A 13,893-nucleotide genomic window follows, 5' to 3' on the forward strand; every position below is an offset into this window, starting at 1 on the left:
AGCATTAAAAGACAACACTAGAAAAGAAGAAAGGGGACCAGACGATGGCTCTGCAATTAAGGGTACTTGCCACCAAACCTGATGAACTAACCACCACAGGCTGAACTGACTTCCACATGTGCACCATGGCATGCACAGGCCTAAACATACATACAATGGGTAAGTGTAATGAAACATTTAAGAATATAAGAGCGGTATCGCTGGGTGACAGTGGCGCACGCCTTTAATCCCAGCACTCGGGAGGCAGAGGCAGGCGAATCTCTGTAAATTCGGGGCCAGCCTGGTCTACAAGAGCTAGTTCCAGACAGTTAGAACTGTTACACAGAGAAACCCTGTCTCAAAAAACCAATAAATAAATAGACAGATAAAAGGAGAGAGAAGGAATAAATTAGACACTAAATGAAAGGTGTTGTCATGCAGACGGCAAACACTGAGAAAGTGAGACACTATACACCATAGAATCCAGCCTGCTTCTGGATCAGCAACTCAGATGAGGGCGGCCTAAGTGCTGCACTGGCTGAAGGGAGCATCTGCACTTTGAGCTTTGTTTTGTTTGGCAGCATTGCGGGCAGGACCCAGGGCCCGCTACAATCAAGGCAAACACTCTCACTGCTAACCCACATGCTACACATGGTTTAAAATTTTGCAAAAACAAAGCACAAACAATAGTAATCCAGCCCACTGCGATCATCCAAGACACTAGTTCTGTACAATGCCTTCCAGAAAACAAAACAACCATAAATAATAAAAATAGTAATAGCAGTTCTTAACTAACCTTATGAGGTGAGAAGTACTTACCCGATACACAAAACAATATCCTCCATGAAAATAAGATAGAAAAGCCCTGAAAAAAAAAAAGCCAGGTGTGGTAGCATATGCCTTTAAGACTCTCTCTGAGTTCAAGACCAGCCTGGTCCACTAACACATTTCAGGCCGGCCAAAGCTACCTCATCAGACCCTACATTCAAAGACAAAAATAAAATAAAACAACAACCAAAAACTCCTGGAAAAAAATAGCAAAGCACCCACCATTACAAAATCATATACACCAAGGGGCAGTGGTGGCGTATAACTTTGATCCCAGCACTCGGGAGGCAGGGGCAGGTGGATCTCTATGAGTTTGAGGCCAACCTGGTCTACATAATGAGTTCCAAGACAGCCTACACAGAGAAACCCTGTCTAAAAAAAAAAAAAAAAGCAAATAAAGATCAAAAGTGTATTTGCTACCAACTTATAGCTTCCCTTAGGAGTGGGAAGCTGATTCAATATTTAAAAACAAATTGATATGAACACAAAACACTTAAGAAAGCTGTCAAATCAGCTGACAGAGATCATACCAGGAAAATTCAACACTCACTCATGATTTTTAAGAAACTTTCAGGGCTGGACAGGTGGCCTAGTGATTAAGAGCACTGCCTGCTCTTCCAAAAGTCCGGAGTTCAATTCCCAGCAACTACATGGTGGCTCACAACCATCTGTAATGGGATCTGGCGCCCTCTTCTGGATAGCAGGCAGACATGCAAGCAGAACACTGTATACATAGTAAAATAAAATCTTAAAAAAAAAAAAAGAAAAAGAAACTTTCAGAGCTGACAAGACAGTTCATCAGGTAAAGGCACTTTAAGCCTAGAGACCTAAGTTTGGTTCCAGAACCCACTGATGGTGGAAAGAGAGACCCACCTCTACAAAGCTGTGCTCTGACCTCCACACGCATGCTGTTACAAGCATGTGCACACGCACACATCATGCACTCATGCACACATAATAACAAATTTAAAAACTTTCATGAGTCACAATCATAGGAGAAAAATAACAAACTTGACTTAAACAGAATCAGAAACTTTTGCTCTTTAAATAAATACTATAAGGGTTGAGCATGGTGGCACACACCTTTAGTCCCAGCACTTGGGAGACAGAGGCAGGCGGATCTCTGCGAATTGGAGGCCATCCTGATCTACAGAGTGAGTTCCAGGACAGACAGAGCTACATAGTAAGACCCTGTCTCAAACACACACACACAAAACACACACACACACACACACACACACACACACACACAAAACACACACACACACAAAGCCAAACCAAACAAACAAGCAAAATACTAAGAGGGGCCTGAGAGATGGTCTAGCAGTTAAACAGAACTCACTGCTCTTCCAGAGGACCCAAGTTTGGTTCCCAGCACCTTTATTAAGTAGCTCAAAACTGTCTGTATCTCTCAAAACCACCTGTAACCCCAGCTCAGCGGAATCTAACATCCTCCACAGGCACCTGGCACACCTGTGCACACGTGACACACACACACACAAATACAAATAAATTATCCTGAAAGTTAGATAGAATTTTTTGACTATTTATTTGTGTGTGCATGTGTGTGTGTGTTTTCCCTTGGGTGGAGCTGCAGACAGGTGTGAGCCTACTGGCATGATGCTGGGAAGAGAACTCAGGTCTTCTGAAACAGTAACAACAGCTCTTAATCACTGAGCCATCTCTCCAACCCAAGTTATGAAAAACTTTAAAAAAAAGTACCTAAGAAAATAAAAAGACAATCACCTGGGGGAAATACTTGCAAACCGTATATCTGTATATCAATAAATAACCTGTATGATGAGAAACAATGTAGTTCAATGGTAGAACGCATGTAAGCTTGATCCCAAGGTGGAAAGGTAGAATCTGTATACTGAGTATTAAAAAAGATGGGCTGGCACACATAAATGGTAGTATGTGTGTGAACACACACATGCACACACACAAATAAGCAAAATATTCTTTTAAGGTTTTTAAACATGTCCCAGCCATGGTGACACATGACTTTACCACTAACACTCAGGAGGCTAATACAGAAGGACTGGTGGGAATTCAGGATCAAAATGAACTAAGCTGCAAGTTGAAAGCCAGCCTAGGATACAAAATGAAACCATCTTTAAAAACTAACTAATAAAACCAGTGCTGACACTGCAGCTTGGGGGTACAGCCCTTGCCTACCATGCTAGACCCTACCAGCTGACCCTGGGTTTGGTTACCAGCACAAACCAAAAACAGTGTTATTATTATCAGCTGACAGGGTGGCATACAACTGTAATTCCATCACTCTGGGGGATGATCCTGAGTTTTAGCCTAACCTACTACATAGAGAGCCCCTGTGGAAAAACAGTAAAAACAACAACAAAATGAATTTTACATTTTCCAAATAAGACAATAAGAAAACATCTGAATGAAAATAAAAAATAGTAAAAACATTTAAACAAGCATTTCACCATAAACAAGTGGTTGCCAAATAAAAGCATGAAAACAGTTTTTTTGGCCATTTGGTCATTGAAGAAGTGCAAAATAAGACTATACTAAAATGTCACTGTGTACTTGGCAGACTGGCTGGAATGGAAGGAGCTGTCACTAGTTCCTGGAAACTGTGCGAGGCAGCACAAACAACCACACTCTGTAATGGGATTATACAGTGGTACAACCACTTTGAAATAAAGTTTGGTCATTTCTTTAAAAACAGTCCCAAACTGGAAACAACCCAAACATCCATCAACAGCTGAACAAACAGCCGAATGCACACAATGGAACATATGCACACTCGACTGTGAAAGGTAGGAAGCGCTGACACACGCTTCAGCGTGAATGAATCTCAAAATAATCAGAAAGAGTAAATACTCTGAGTCTATTTATATAAAATTCTAGGAAATGCTAACTGACCTACTGGGAACCTAGGGAAGGGAAGTGTAGAGAAGGGGGAGGGGAACGCATACAAAGGGCAGGAGGAAACTTTGAGGACAATGTACCCATTGTGCTTAAGATCGTGTGGCATATTATCCCAGGTGTTGAAAACTATCAAGCTGTTACTTTAAATATGGGCAGTTTATTGTATATAAATGTTTCATTTTTCTAAAAGTTAACAACTAAAACAAAATTAAAACCAATTAAAAATCCATTTAAAAGGGCTGGAGAGATGGCTCAGTGATTAAAAGCAGTTGCTGCTCTTGCAGAAGAACTAGCTTCAGTTCCCAGCACCCATAGTGGCTTACAACCACCTGTAATTCCAGCTCTAGGGGATCTGATGCCTTCTTCTGATTTCTGCAGGTATAAGGTACACATGTGGTGCACATACATACAGGTAAGCAAAACACTTGCATAGACAAAAATAAAATAATAATAATAAATAATTTAAAAAACAAACCACAAACTGGGTGGTAGTGGTGCCTGTATTTAATCCCAGTACTTGAAAGGCAGAGGTGGGCGGAACTCTGAGTTCAAGGCCAGCCTGGTCTACAGAGTGAGTTTCAGGGCAGCCAGGGCTACACAGAGAAACCCTTTCTCAAACAAAAACAAACCACAAAACACTGTTTAAGATGCACAAATGGTAAATAAGCAGAAAGAGTTGCTCACCCATAGCCATCAGAGAAATGCAAATTAAACAAGAATCGGACCAGTAAGTATCTACTGAGTGTCTAAAAGGAAGAAAAGACAGACAAAAGTAGATGCTGCCGAGAATGTGGCCCAGCTGAAACTCCGAGGTTGCTGATGAGAAGATATGTGTGAGCGCTCTAAGAAAGTGGCAATTTCTTAAATATACACACCACGTTCTACTCAGCAGTTCCATCTCTAGAGCTTTAAGAGATGAAAACTTAAGTGCAAACAAAAGTCTATATATGAATGTTTGATTTCATCATAATCTCTGCACAGAGAAAATAACCCCGAAGACTCTCCTCAGGCAAATGAATGAGTCTTCTACAGCCTGATGCTGCTGTGGTCATGGTAAGCCTCACTGGGGCAAATACTGCTGCTGCTGCTGAGGTAAAGATCTGATGGAAGCCGAGCATGGAGGTATGCACTCAAAACCCCAGCACTTGGGTGGCTGAGGGAGGAGGACTGTAAACTTCAGGCCAGTCTGGGGTACACTATCAGCCCCCGGGGTGGGAGGGAGAGGAAGAGAGGAGAGAACTCCTGAGCAGAGTCCCTGGTGTAGCTGTCTCGCTCCCACACTGGCTACGTGTTGACTCCCTTCCTCAAGGTAACTGCAGCAGAAAGCCTGAGGAACAGCATCTCTGCCGCCGACCAAGGTCAACACTGGCAGCGGGAGTCACGGATGACACACACTAATGATTTTAAGTGAAAACATAGGCACCTTATCTTTGTCCTCTTTCTCCCTAAAGCCATGGCCTTGGTGTGACCATGAGGGTAACAAGGGGCAAAGCACTGAGGAACATTCTCCAAGTTCTGGATGCTGCATCTCACGGCTGCCCAGTTAGCAACAGTAAGAAGCAGAGGAGACATTCAGAGTCAGTAGGCTAAGGAGATAAGAGAGGAAATGCAATGAGAGGTCCCAGGATAGAAAAGGACAATAGGTTCAGCTCAGGAGTCTGCATTCAGCCTGGATTTCAGTCTCCAGTGGTGCCCAACTTAAGATCTCAATGAGAGAGAAGGGGGACTCCCTCTTCTGTGTGCGCTAAAATGCTCAGCCCTTGCTCACCTGGCCACTCTCTGGGAGACTGCCTTTAAATAAAATATATTACGTAATGTATGTGGGGTCATTTTCTTGTACTTTGGTTAGTGGTATTTAGTTTGCCACTACTATACGATGAAAACTCAGTTCTTGTTTAGACATTATCTGGCTAAAAACAACATTGCTGCTGCTTTTAAGACAAGGTCTTTCTACATAGCCTTGACTGTCCTGGATCTCACTATGTAGACCAGCATGGCCTCCAACTCAGAGAGATCCTCCTGCCTCCTAAGTGCTGGATTAAGGATGTGCATCATCACGCCTGACTAGTTCTATTTTATGCGTATGGTATTTTGCCTTCATGTGTATATGTGCACCACGTGTGCACAGTGCCCATTGAGGCCAAAAGAGGGCATTAAAACTCCCAGAACCATAACCATGAAGGTGCTGAGATCTGAACCCAGGTCTTCTTCAAGAGCAAGGTCTCTTAACCGCCAAGCCATCTCCTAGCCCCAGAAGGCACTTTCTTTGGACACAAAGCAGCATGCCAGGAAAGAAAGCCAAAGTTTTTCCCTTCAGCCCATGGCACTTGTCACAGAGCAGGAAAGACTCAGAATCCAGAATCCACCAACCGGGGCAGGTCTGCAGGAACACAGCCAAGGCCATAAGCAGACACACGGGAGATGCACATAAAGGTGCAAGGGGGCTCCTCCCGCTCCTGCTTATCCAGCACCGTCCTCTCGCCCAGCACTGTCCTCCCGCTCCTGCTTGCCCAGCACCGTCCTCCCACCCAGAACCATCCAGGATCTGCTGAGAACAGAGTAGGCACTCACTGAGCAACTCTGGTCTCAGCAGAGGCCTCTCTGATGGGAGAAATCACTGGCATCAAGGCCCAGAAGCTCAGAACCGGCCCCTGCTGCAGCTTTGGCCAGTGTCCTGACTGCATAGGCAGTTCTACATGCTCTCCTCCATGGAGCTGTACTGTAGCTGCAGCTGTGGCCTTGAGCTGTCCAGCCAGACAACTGGCATGTTGCTCAGTGCTTCAGCTTAAAACTCGGGCACCCAGAATTGGGCACGGCCCTCTGTATTGTGAAGTGCAGTGTGACCAGCACACCAGGGATTCCACACAGTCCATCGGAAACCAGCTTCCAATACCTTCTCAGCCTCTGAGACTGAAAGCCCACTGAGAAATATCACTTTTGTGGCCTTGGCTCTGAGCCTAAGACATGGGTGGGAGCTGCCTCCAGAGCAAGCTAGGGAGAGACCTCAAGGCCTCTGAGGGGTGGTCTTGCCATAAATAACACCAAAAACATTTCCATCGAGGCGAGGCCGTGTGCTGCGGCAAAGTTGTGCTGTCTTACCAAGAACTCAGCATACTCCCCGGCAGGGCTCATCCCGATACCTGGTCTCTACCTACATCAGATGCTGCAGCTCAGCCCAGGAAAGACCCCAGGAGGCTGGACGTGCCCCAGCCCCAGCCCTGACCATGCCCATGCAGCCCCTCCCTGCCCCAAGTGCGCGGGAAGCAGGTTTGCCGAGGTAACTCAAGATGCACAAAGAAACCATTCCTGGAATGGGGCTCCGTTCGGCGACTCAGAGTCAAAGGCGCACTTCATTGCTGCTTTCCAAATCCCAAGCATTGTCAGGGCCTTTCCCCTTTGAAGCCTCGCTGAGTGATTGAAGCGTCTACTTTCTGAGGGGCAGATAGCACTGGGCCAGTAATCTGACTCTAAGCCACGGGATAAAGGTAGTTTGTTTCCTCTCAGCCTGTCTGTCAACACCTCCTCAGTAATTAGCCCTAATTATTACAAAGGGCCAGCCTCCCATTCGGTTATTAAATCAGAAATGGTATCATGGCTGGGCATCTGTCAACGCCCCAACTGGCGACCTTCGATTCATTGAATCCTCTGTCAGTCTCTGCCTTGGGAAGTACCCAGGCAGGCAGGGAGGCAGCTGCTTCAAAGATACAGAACCCAGGAAGCATTCTGGGGCAGTAGGGAGGCAAGCAGGATGGCAGGAAGACAAGGAAAGCAGCAAAGAAGGTGGGTATCTGCAGCCCAGTGCCAATGTGGGAACTGGCACCTTCCCCAACACTCCAATCACTGTCTCACCTCGCTTACTCCAGGGCTGACCACTGACAGTGGCTCTTCCCTCTGGAGGGCAAGCTAGCCCAGGGCTGCACTGGGACATCTCCTGTGACACCATATCCCTGAAAGCCCTGAGCAGGCATGGCGACCCCTGCAGCCTGGGCCACAGTCTTAACGTCTCTCCAGGAGAAATAGGTTGCTGCTCATTCTACAACCGAGGCTAGCACCTGGCAAAGTATTGTTCTAGCTCTGAGGTGGTGCTACCCCAGCAGGATTCATGTACCGCCACACCTCCTGGCCAACAGTACCTTCCATCACTCATCCCATCAGGTCTCATAGCCCCCTCTCAACAGGCCCCAGTGACTTGGGGGACAGAAACCAGCTACAGCCCCAGATTCTTATTAGGCCTGCCCTGCTAGAGACACAGCCCATGTGACAGAGCAGGGCAGTAAGCACAGCCCTCCTACCAGCCCACCATTGCTATCTCTTTTTTCCAGCAGTGCCACCATCGAGTCCCTGTCAGGTACACAGCTGAGTCCTTATAGCTAACAACTGTCAGAGTGGCAAGGCCAGGCCAGTAGAGTAGCATGGGTCTCAGGAGCTCAGTACATGAGGTGATTTTCACCTTGCTGCTTAGCCTCTTGGTTGAAGCATGTGAGGTACAGAGTACTGGTCAGCCTGCCTCTAAAGGCTCAGGCACTGACTGAGCTAAAACATAATACCGGGACGGAGCTCCTAAGCTGCAGGGCAGATAGGGTTTCTCCAAGAACGGCCAACTCAAGCCGCACCTAAGGCTATTCACTGCTTAGGAGTTGTCTAAGGAGCCTAAGGCATCAGAAAAGAAACCTGCTCTAAGGCACTTATGGGCAGGGGTGGGAACCCAGCTAGCACCAGGCCACCGCCCTTCTGTGTCTACACATAAGAAGCCTCTTTGCTCTAAAGAAAATGTGACCACCCTTTGTGCTAGAACCAGCTTTAGCCCAGTAACCAAGTCTCCTTGGAGAAAATGTCCTTAGCCATGGTGGTGGGGACAACTATCCATCAGCACCAAATGTCTGGGCCTTTGCACTGTACAGACAGACACCAGGAACAGAATGGGGGAAGGGGAGAAGTCAGATGTCTCTTTCCATCTGCCTGGTATGTCAACCATTGGTACAGCAGAAGAATCCGACGAATATACAAGCATCTAAGAGCCACCTACACGCCACGCTCTTAGCTTGCTGGCCTCACCCACCCACAGGGCCCTCCAGGGCTCAGTGCCTGCTCCAGAGAATGCGGTGGTTTAAGGAACGCTAAGGGAACTCAGGGCCATCCTAGAGCAGAGGCTCAAGAACGTTGCCCACAGACACAGTGATCCCAGGATGTGAGACACAAGTACTGAAGGTCTGGGTGAGGAGCACACCAGAGCCCACTACACTCTCCTCTCCCTGCGACCAAATGTGATTTAAAAATTAGCCAACATGAGGAACAAGATGCAGGTGGACGTTTCTCTATCATAACATCAGGACTCTTTATAAAATCAGCTGAGGACAGACCTGAGTGAAGCCAGGGAGTAGAGTCAGCAGCTGAGGCCAGACCCACTCTATGCTCCATGGAAAAGGAGAAACAGGATCCTCTGCCAGTCAGGATATAACAGGCTGCACTCTGGCATGTGCGCGCGCACACACACACATACACACGCACACACACCTCAGTGGCCTCACACATGAAAAATTTATTGCTTGCTCAGATTACACAGCCATTATGGTTGTCAGATTCTCTGCCCATCACAGGCCTTGACAGAAGACCTCCCTTATCCCAGTCACACTAACAAGGAGAGTCCAGGCTTCATGTCAAAGGCAACACATGAGACTTTAGGAAAACAGAACAATGCCTTTGAACCCTCATGTAGGGAAAATTTTCTTAAATAATAAATGAAACAAGCCCATGTACAGAACAGCTAGAACAGCCTACTCAGGGTAGAAACTAGCAATTCCACACCTCAGCACTCACCCCAAGACCAAGGCCCTGAGGGGCCCTGCATACAGCACAGAGGGCTGCCCACAGCACTGTTGAAAACTACAAAATGAAAATAAAATCCATCTTGGGCACTGTTCTAGGCGGAAGTACCCCAAATTCTTCAGCTGAAGTCCTTGTCCCCACTGTGTGACAGAACATGCTTATATTTGGAGAGGGTAAAGGGGTAATTTAGGTAAAATATCTTTAGGGTAGGCCTGATCTAGCATGCTTGGTATCCCAGTAGATTAGGACATGGAAACACATTCAGAGGGATGATTGGGCAAGGACACAGAGACCTTAGGAAAAACATTCTGCCTGCAACTCAGCCTTGGATTTCTCCACTCAGGGACCACGAGAGACACACTTCTGGTTTGAACATGCACACTGTAGCTTACAGGTCCACCCTTGCTCCACAATGGCCTCCAATGTGAACAACAGCTTACTCAGAGTAATACTGAGTAACTCACCTGTGGTGGTTTGAAGAAGAACGACCCCCACAGGCTGATATATTTAAATGCTTAGTCACCAGGGAGTGGCACTACTTGAAAGGGTTAGAAGATTAAAAGATGTGGTCTTGGAGGAAGTGTGTCACTGGGGGTAGGCTTTGAGGCTTCAAGAGCCCATGCCAAGCTCAGAGTGTGTCTGTCTGTCTGTCTCTCTCCCTGCATCAGGATGCAGCTCTCAGTCACTTCTTTAGCTACTGCTTCCGTACCATGTGTGCCACGGCGCTCCCCACCATGATGAAAACGGACTAAACTGCTGAAACTCGAGTCAGCCTCCAGTGAAATGCTCTCTTTTAAAAGAGCTGCCTTGGGCCTACTGTCTCTTCACAGCAACAGAAGCGTGACTAAGACGCCACCCCACATGAGGACCTTTGTAACTCAGGTGCAGCTGTGGCTTCCTTCGGTTCCCCGCAGCACCACTTGACTGTGTGGTAGTATGTGCGGATGGGGGACCTGGTGGTACGTGTCTGACGAACTGCAGGGAACAGAGCACATCTAGTCCCTTCCCTGACACACGGATGGGCAGCAAACGAGGCGCCACTTAGGTCAGTGAGACATTTAAGTTCTAGCTGGTGCTGACAGAAGTTGTAGGAACGACAGCTTTACTTGCTCTACCCCTGCGGCTGGATCTTTAACTCTTCTAGTTTTGCTGTGCACAATGTAATGACAGACAATGACAGGGGCTTAGGCCTCAGCCAGGGCACAGTGGATATCCCAGTCAACCCTCCTGAGCTCCCAGGGAGGACGAACTATTTAATACCTAACAGGGTCAGGTGAAGAAACAAGGTGTGATCAAACTCAGGCCCACTCTCAGATCCCACACACACAATTACATATCACGACTACCCATGACATTAACACATGGGCAGTGGTCAGACATATACACGCCTGGAACCACTGGCATGGTGAAACCTAAGCATTCTATATCCCCACCAACCGCGAGGAGCCCATCAGCCATACCCTTGGCAGTTCCAGACATGTAAACTTAAACTCGCAGAACTACTGTTTTCTGAGAACTGCTCTAGTTTGCATCTCTTAAAGGCCTGGTCCCCACCTAGGCTCTGCTGGGACACAGTGGAGCTAAGTGGGATCTTGTGGAAGGTTTCAAGTCACAGCTGTGCCCTTGAAGAGGATACTGGGTCCTCTGTCCCTTTTGCTTTTCTCATCCTGAGCATGGGGTGAATGGTTTTGCTACATGCTGCCACCATAAGCTACCAACAAGCAGTGGACTAAAACCTCCAAAATTGTCACCCCAGACCTTTCCTCTTCACAAACTGATTATCTCTGCCCTTGTTACAACAGGAAGCTAATGAGCAATTGCTTTTTCTTTTTTTTTGAGGCAGGGTTTCTTTCTGTAGCCTTGGCTGTCCTAGAACTCTGTAGACCTGGCTAGCCTTAAACCCAGAGATCCTTCTGCCTCTGCATCCCAAGTGCTGGGATTAAAGGTGCGAGCCACCATTGCCCAGCGCTAATGAGCATTTTTACAACCTTAAAAAATGTCTTTAATCCACCTTGAATTTGTGCTGGCTCAACCAATAACAGGTATCCTGTTCCGATACTCTTCAACTAGTTATCAAACTGGTTATACTGACATTCATTTGAAACACCACCAATAATGTACTAATTTTTCAATTTATATGGCTCTAAAATGGTTTGCCTCACCATTGTTTCTCTATTCCAAAATCCAAGTGCTTCAAATGTTGCAGCTTTACAAAGAATTTCAATATCTCAGAGGACTTTATCACCAATATTTTCTGGCTTAAGGTTTTCCTTGGAGACAGGTCTTCTAAAAGCCTTTTGCTAGGGCCCATGGCCTATTTTTTAACGATGTCAAGATATTTCTCAGAGAAGTGAGCAGCACACACTAATCAGAGGCTTGCCTGCCATCTTGTCTAGCTTCCGAGGAGTCCTCCTCTAGGCCATCAGTCTGCATGCCAGCCTGGGTGAATGACCCCAGGCCCCGCACACAGGTCTAATCTGATAGCCTTCTCTCCTGAGGAGTGGATCACCTGGTGGAAGATTCTCGCTGATGTCACTGTAGACAAGTTACACTGTAACGGTCTGGAAGGCCACAGTCCAACCTTCTCTTCTACCTACAGACACTTAGGAGCAGACAGGCTGCTTCTAAGTCTAGGTACTGCAACTAAAAGGCCCTCCTTTCCTCAGGAGCAAGAGCCCAACCACAGTGGGTGGACCCCTCCTCTAAATTAGAGCGGACTAATTTCCCAGGTCACAGAGACTCTGTTCTCAAGCCTGCCGAGCAGCAGACCTTCAGACATGGGCAGACCATCACCCAAGCCTTCAAGAGATGCCGCAGGAAGATCAGGGTCAGCAGGAACGACAGCAACTTCAAGCAGAAAGGTTCACTTCAGGCCCACCAGAGGTGGGAAGGCAGATGCATTAGGGGTCAGCAAGATGGCAAGGGCCAGCAAGTAACTAGACCATCATCCCAGAGAGCCATTCCAGTCTCCACCACCAGAGCCACAGGCAGGTCCAGCCGCAGACAACTAAAGAGGGCAGACGGTCCAGCGATGGACAACCTAGAACAGAAGCCTAGGGCTACTGCAAAATCACTTCTGTGAGCAACATTCCTAGCTGTTTTGTGCATATAATGTCTGTGCTTAGAAATAATTTACAAATAAACCACCTGGACCCAAAACATCTCCTAGTAAGTTGCCAGGCAATCCAATGACCTGCTCCGAGTCTCACCAGATGCTTGCTCATCATGGCTCTCCTGCAGCGGCCAGCTGCTCTTCAGTCTATGGTTGTGTCAGCGTCCAGGAAGGTTTCCTCTCTCGTCTCAGAACTCTTAAGGTACACGCTGTGTCCCCATCCTCAAGTCAATCCGGCTCAAAGGAGTGTGTATGCGCAGCTCTCCCTAAAACCTCATCCTTGTGAAGAACTGGTCTTTCTTCATTCCAACCCCAGGCCTCACATTCCCATCTGCTACTGCTCTTCTCTTTACCCAGAGCTCTCTCTCAGAACTTGGCTCCCAAGACCACCCAACACCTGGTACTCCCTCCCCCATCTAGCTCCACCTCCTCCGATCAGACCTTTATAGCCTCATTTGGGAACCACCACTGCACACCTGTGACACTTGGCTGGGCTCTGCTGACAGAATGGGAATAGAACTTCTGTTCACAAACAAGAACTGTTAGCAGCAGTAAGTCAACTCATATTTATTGAGACCAGCAATGCTTTCAGGGACACTTATCTATGCTAAAACCTTGGCATGGAAGCTCAATCTGCCAGGAGATGCAAGTCATTTCCATCACTGCGGTTTTAAGTGTTGAAGCATCAATGTGGCAGAATACTGGTGTGTGTGTGTGTGTGTGTGTGTGTGTGTGTGTGTGTGTACACTTGCAAAGCAGGGAGGGGCTTTTTTAAGCATAACCAGGTGTAGTGAGAACACTGCCATGTAAAAAAGGGAATGATTAGAGTTGAGCCTAGAGAGAGGCTCCTATCCTCCTGCATTCAAACCTTCCAACTGGTCAGGGCTTCAAATAAGCCCACAGGAAGATGGTTCTCAGCCAAGATGTCATCTTATCCCTTAAAAGGATGAATATGGTTGCTTCTGCACTGCACATTAGAAATGAAATCCACTGAAGTGTACAATGACAAATGATTTTTTTTAAAAAAAAAAGGCAGTATATGCATACAATTATTTAACCATAAACAACAACAAAACAAATCTAAGCAATATGGAACCAAAGGCACTGTTGAGTAAAATAAGCCAGGTACAGAGAGACAAATGCCACATATCTGTATGCGGAAGCTATAAAAGTTGATCTAGCAGAAGCAGAAGGCAGATATCGGTAACAGGACAGAAAAACCAGGAGGAGACATCAAGGTTAGATAACTC

General features: G+C 46.9%; 1 protein-coding gene across 3 annotated transcripts in view; it reads right to left on the minus strand.

The window, feature by feature from the left end:
- Gnb1l (G protein subunit beta 1 like) overlaps window positions 1–13,893 on the minus strand; it is an 81,958-nt gene that overhangs the window by 64,035 nt on the left and 4,030 nt on the right. Inside the window, exon 1 of one of the 3 annotated variants that reach the window (XM_075969512.1) lies at window positions 799–842. The exons of the other annotated variants lie outside the window; for them this stretch is intronic. The gene's annotated coding sequence lies outside the window, so the exon portion shown is untranslated. Of the gene's footprint in view, window positions 1–798; window positions 843–13,893 lie in introns of those variants that run through there. 3 annotated transcript variants of the gene reach the window in all.

The sequence above is a fragment of the Microtus pennsylvanicus genome, chromosome 1 (assembly GCF_037038515.1).
Source record: "Microtus pennsylvanicus isolate mMicPen1 chromosome 1, mMicPen1.hap1, whole genome shotgun sequence".
NCBI lineage: Eukaryota > Metazoa > Chordata > Mammalia > Rodentia > Cricetidae > Microtus > Microtus pennsylvanicus.